The following is a 5972-nucleotide window of genomic DNA, read 5'->3' on the forward strand; positions in this document are numbered from 1 at the left end:
CTCCCCACCATTCATTTTTAGTGTCGTGGTACACCTCAAGAAAAAGTCAATCACTTGTCCTCCAGCATCCTCAGCAGGATGTGGCTGTGACCTGCATTTCAGAGTATCCTCTACATAGAGTAGTCTTAACTGTGAAAATCAGTTGCTCAGGTACAGCTTCATGTTTGAAGATGTCCAGTTATCCTGTGTTCACTTACCTTGCTGATCTTCGAGTCTCAGTTCTAAGCACAGCAAAAGAAGTTGCTGGGTAAGTACCCAGCTCCTTAAAAACACTTTTATATTGCTTCCTTTGATTAGTATGCACACAGAACAGGTTGTTTGCAAGGTCTGAGTAGAAGCTAAAGCTTTGTTAGTCTCTCTGTTCTGTTTTGAATGAGATGTTCATTCTGTTACACCCTTGTTACAGCTTTCAGCATTAGTAATGGTATCTATGTAGGTGATTATTTAACTGAACAGATAGATCTGCACTGGAATTATTTTAATAGCCTAAGTCCTTCCCTGGACTCCTGTGCTGAATACTTCTCTCTTTGGTACCAGTTCGTGTCTGCGAAGATAAGGGCAGAGAGATTATAGACTGTGAGAATGATTAGAACCTTAACAAGTGGCAGATGCAGCAAGCAGTTACAGAAACAGGCAAATCTATGTTTCCAAATTCTAGGAGTAGTTTTCCAAGATAGTTGTGGATGCTTGTTTAGGGATTCATCATGAAACCATTGAGTTGTGCTGAAGCAAGGACAGCTCAGATACAGACATTTGTCTATTACTTGGACATGGCCAGAACTGTGCAATGCAAGTGAAAGAAACCCATTTTTATTTCTCTTAAATACTGAATAGAAGCTATGGGCAAACAAGCATATTACTCCATGGGCAAAATAATTAATGCAACCTGTTTTACTGTGGTTTTTCCTCCTAGATCCCCACTCTCCACACATACTGCTCAGCACTTTACCTCTTACAAGTCACCTGTGTTCTTCAGCAACTTCCAGTTCCGTGCATACATCCTGGGCTCCCTGTCTGTCACACTGTGGATCCCGACAGGGATCAGGCAGAGCAGAAGTACTGAACTTTCACAGTTCCCTTTCCCTTAGAGGGGAAGGCTGGATCTTCTTTGGTCTGCATTGTTGACAAAATATAAGTGAGCCAAGAGATTCTGAAGTCAGAGGTGTCTGACTGACAGCATGCTCACATAGACATCTTCCTTAGGAATCAAAAGGAAAAAGATACAGCAAATAGAATTGGCTACACTCAAGGAACTAGTTATCGCAGGTGTTCATGGTAAAAAAATCTGGGGGAATTTTCCAGCAAGATTTAATGCATGCCATAAACAAGGTCTTACCAGGAATCTCCTCATAATGAGTTATGAATCTGGTTAGGAAGTCTTCATCAGTTAGGAATCAAACCTGTCAATTATCGATCTCCACCATTAGTCTCCTCATATAAAGCTACTGACATCTAGCCCATTGACAAGGAACCCTAGCAGCTCCACAGACCAATTACACTTATTCATATGAAGGAAGCAGACAGTTCTGGCTCACACTGACTTGGGGTATTATCATCATCTCCCTCCCCTTGGTCCCGTCTTGTTCTCAGTTCAGTTAGGATTGTAGAGACAGATTCTCAGGCAATTTGACAACCTAAAATCTTAACTATAAACACTGAATTTTACACACAGTTTTGCCAATACCCAGCTTTTCTTCAGCAGCTGCGCTCTTTATTAATTTCTGGAAATGTTCTTGCAAGCCAATGACTTCTGATGTGTGAGCTTCCTGAAGCAACTTGTGAAAGCAGTATGTAAGGAAAACACATAGAAGTCTCTTCACAGCATAGCACTCTCATCTGCCTATTGTGCTACTCATAGTTCTGATTACCCAATGCAACGAAGGGGACACAGCTCAGTGCTGCACCTTCTCTTCAGTTTGGCTATGTGTTCCCTTTCTGTCAGTTCCTAATGACTCAGTTGGGATGAAGAGCATTTAGCAGTCCTTTAACAGAGAAGGAGTTTTCTTTGTTAGCCTGAAATGCATGAGAACTTGGGAGGGGAGTTGAGCCACCAGAAAGATGTAACAGAAACAGGTTTAACCCTGGAAGGCAGCTCAGCCCCACACAGCCACTTGGTCCCCACCACTGGGATGGGGGAGAGAGTAGGAAGGGTGAAAGTGTGAAAACTCACAGGTTGAGATAGACGGTGTAAGCAGTAAAAGCAAAAGCCACGTGCACAAGCAAAGCAAAGCAAGGAATTCATTCACCACTTCCCATGGGCAGGCAGGTGTTCAGCCATCTCCAGGAAAGCAGGGCTCCATCACGCATAAGGGTTACTTGGGAAGACAAACGCCATCACTCCAAATGTCCCCCCACCTTCTTCCTTCCTCCCCCAGCTTTATATGCTGGGCATGACATCATGTGGTATAGAATATCCCTTTGGTCAGTTGGGGTCAGCTGCCCCGGCTGTGTCTTTTGCCAACTCCTTGTGCACCCCCAGCCCTTGATGTTGTGTATGCACTGCTCAGCAATAAATTCCTGTATAATTAACACTGTTTTCAGCACAAACCCAAAACATAGCCCCATACCAGCTACAATGAAGAAAATTAACTGTATCCCAGCCAAAACCAGTACACAGGTTTTCTGTCTTTCCAGTTAATTTGAAAATTTCAGCTAAAACCACAGCTTCTCTTTGGTTATCCAAACATACACACCAAGAGCTCAGCTGCAAGAGTTACAGATATTTTGTAGTGAAGACTCCAACCCCCACAAAAGGCCTTATTTGTATTCACTTCTCCATTACATAAAATGCTATTTAAATGCTCTTGCTCCTGGGAGACTGTCAAAAGTTTCTTTTAGCAGTGTGACCAACTAAAAGGAAAACAAGAAAAGAGCACTAGGCACTTCCAAGTCTCATCTGTGCAGAATCACTCCAGAATTCCTTTTAAGAATTGCCAAAGTCCCAGTGATTTAGGTGGCTTAATAAACCTCTTTTCTCCAGGAAGCTCTTCCTTATACCTTCCTCAGGCACGCCTGAGCTTTTGTGGTTAGTTCTAGCTCTTTTCCTGCAGCTTCAAAGGGGTTACAACTCTCTTCCCTTATTACATCCAAAGTGCTAGAGAACAACTGGAAAAAAAACACCTCCCCAAACTCTTACACTCTTACATAGCGTGTACACTCTTACAAAGCGGCAGTCAGCTGTACTCCTCAGGCTCGAGCATTTCAGGACAGCTGAAATCTCTGGAATTCAACAGGAACTTGTACATTTAAATTTTCTTTTCACATACACCATTGTCCTGGTTTCAGCTGGGATAGAGTTAACTGTCTTCCTAGTAGCTGGTACAGTGCTATGTTTTGAGTTCAGTATGTGAAGAATGTCGATAACACTGATGTTTTCAGTTGTTGCTCAGTAGTGTTTAGACTATAGTCAAGGATTTTTCAGCTTCTCATGCCCAGCCAGGGCACCTGACCCAAACTGGCCAACGGTGTATTCCATACCATGTGACATCCCATCTAGTTTAGGAACTGGGAAAGGAGGGGCAGGGAATCGCTGCTCGGGGACTGGCTGGGTGTCCGTCGGCGGGTGGTGAGCAATTGCCCTGCGCATCATTTGTACATTTCAATCCTTTTATTACTCATTCTGTAAAGAACTGCTAAAGGCTCCTTCCTTTGAAAGAGGTGTTTATGAGTTGACACACAACAATAAGACAGTATCACTGAAGACAATAAATGCAGTCCAGCAAATGACTTTGTACCCAGAGTTGACTGCCAGTGTTTTATATCAAGCATCTGGTAGCGAAGAAGTTATTGAACCAGTGTATTTCTACATTGGTATAGTTTTTGGACTGCAGGGAATTTATGTGACTGCATTGTTTGTAACCAGTTGGGTTATGAGTGGGACTTGGCTGGCAGGAATGCTGACTGTAGCATGGTTCATTATTAACAGGACAGATACAACAAGAATTGATTACTCCATACCATCAAGGGAAAATTGGGCTTTGCCATATTTTGCATGTCAAGTAGCAGCTCTCACAGGCTATTTAAAAAAAAACCTAAATTGTTCTGCTGAGAAGTTTTGTTACCTTTTGGTGAGTGCTTCAACATATACCTTCGTGATGATGTGGGAATACAGGCATTACCTCCTGTTTGTCCAGGCTGTTTCTCTTTGTCTGCTAGACAGCTTTGCCCTGGCACAGACAGAGAAGGTCCATGAAGTATACAAAATCTACTTGTTTTCTCTCTTCTTGGGGTACCTTTTGCAGTTTGAAAATTCAGCGTTTTGCGAAACTTTTCTTTGGCTGTCTTGCGGCAGTCACTAGTGGAATGATGTACGCTGTGTACCTCTCAACATATCATGAACGGAAATTCTGGTTTTCCAGCAGGCAGGAACTTGAACGAGAAATTGTATTTCAGGGTGACAGCGCCATTTATTACTTCTTTTCCCGATTTTCTTCCCCATCCCACTGGGTGGGGGGGGAGTGAGCGAGCGGCTGCGTGGTGCTTAGTTGCTGGCTGGGGTTAAACCACGACAACCATGAACAACTTTGACGCAGAGAGAGCACATAGCCAGAAATTCCAACTCTACTGCTATCTAACATTCCTCTGGTGTCATTTCACTGCCTATGGCCATAATGCTTCTCTCCACTGTGGGACACACTTCTGTAATGTTCTGATGACATGCAAATACAAATGCAAGCATGTTAAGTACTCACGTGTATAAATACAATGAATACTAGGAAACAGTGTAAGTTACTTGCTAGTAAAACTTAGTCAAGGTCTCTTGCAAGCCAGATACCAGTGTTCCAGCTCGCAGGTCAATCCTGCCTAACCGTTCATAGGTGTGACAATTGCAGAGAACAGTGGGAAGAGGGGAAGAGAACGTCTCCTCAAAATGTCCAACTCATAAGCTTCAGCATATGAGAAGGTGAGCTGAAAAGTCAACTTCAGTCTGACAAGAGTGCAAGCCCCTCTCCTTGTTCTCATGTTGGGAAAAAAAAGAAAGCTAAATAAATACAGGATACTTACCATAGGATAATGGGGCTTCTCAGTTCTTTGAGATGTCATGCACACAGACTGCTAGAGGAACCAGTCAGTAACTGTTAGGCTAATTCAAGTAAGAACTTAAACGCAAATCAATGTTGTTCCCATTCTGTACCACTGAAGGAACGGAGTGTTTTGGGGAAAATGATCAGAACATTCCAACCTGAAATGTGAGCACAGGGGCTTGTGCCAGAGGTGGTATCAGCCCCAGGCTGACATGACTGGCAAGAATTTGGCACCTCTGTGCCAAAAGAACTTCAGTGAGACCTATACAAAGGGAATACTCTTCAAGGGTAAGTCGCTTGGTTTAAATCTCTACCCCCATTTTATCACAAATATAGAGGGCTGACATAACATCAGCTACTTGAGATGGAAAATCAACAGTGGTGTTAGACGACACTGTTGTCTAACACTATAATGCTAGAGGAACACAATAGCTGCTGTAAAATAACAGGAAGAAAAAACCCCAAAGCAACACACACACACAAAACCCCCAAAGTACCAGAAAACATGAACACATTCATTTAAAGTGAGGCTCACATTCCAATACTCTGTCTAGAGGTTGATGAGCTATTCTTTATCGGTGACGTTTTTCACTCTCAAGTGAAAGGCTTTTCAAACTGCAGCAGAAAGTACTCTGCAAGCATTCTGTTCCAGATTTAAGCATCGCACATTTACTGAGCAAAGTCAGACCGCAGCTTGTACTGCACATCTGCCACCTGTAACTGCTTAGCTATAAACACAACAGCAGACAGCCCAGCACAGCCTGATCAAGTTTTTAAATCAATTTCTCAGCTTTTACAGCCGCCACTTGTGCAGATACCAACTCACTAAGCTCATGTACAGTGTACAATCACTAAATTTTAGCCAAAAAAGGCCTAATTTTAGGTTTATTATAGAAAACTGTAGTATAGAAGATGACATCTGGAACAAACCACACAGGATGACCAATA

The sequence above is a fragment of the Buteo buteo genome, chromosome 5 (assembly GCF_964188355.1).
Source record: "Buteo buteo chromosome 5, bButBut1.hap1.1, whole genome shotgun sequence".
In the NCBI taxonomy this organism is placed as follows: Eukaryota; Metazoa; Chordata; class Aves; order Accipitriformes; family Accipitridae; genus Buteo; species Buteo buteo.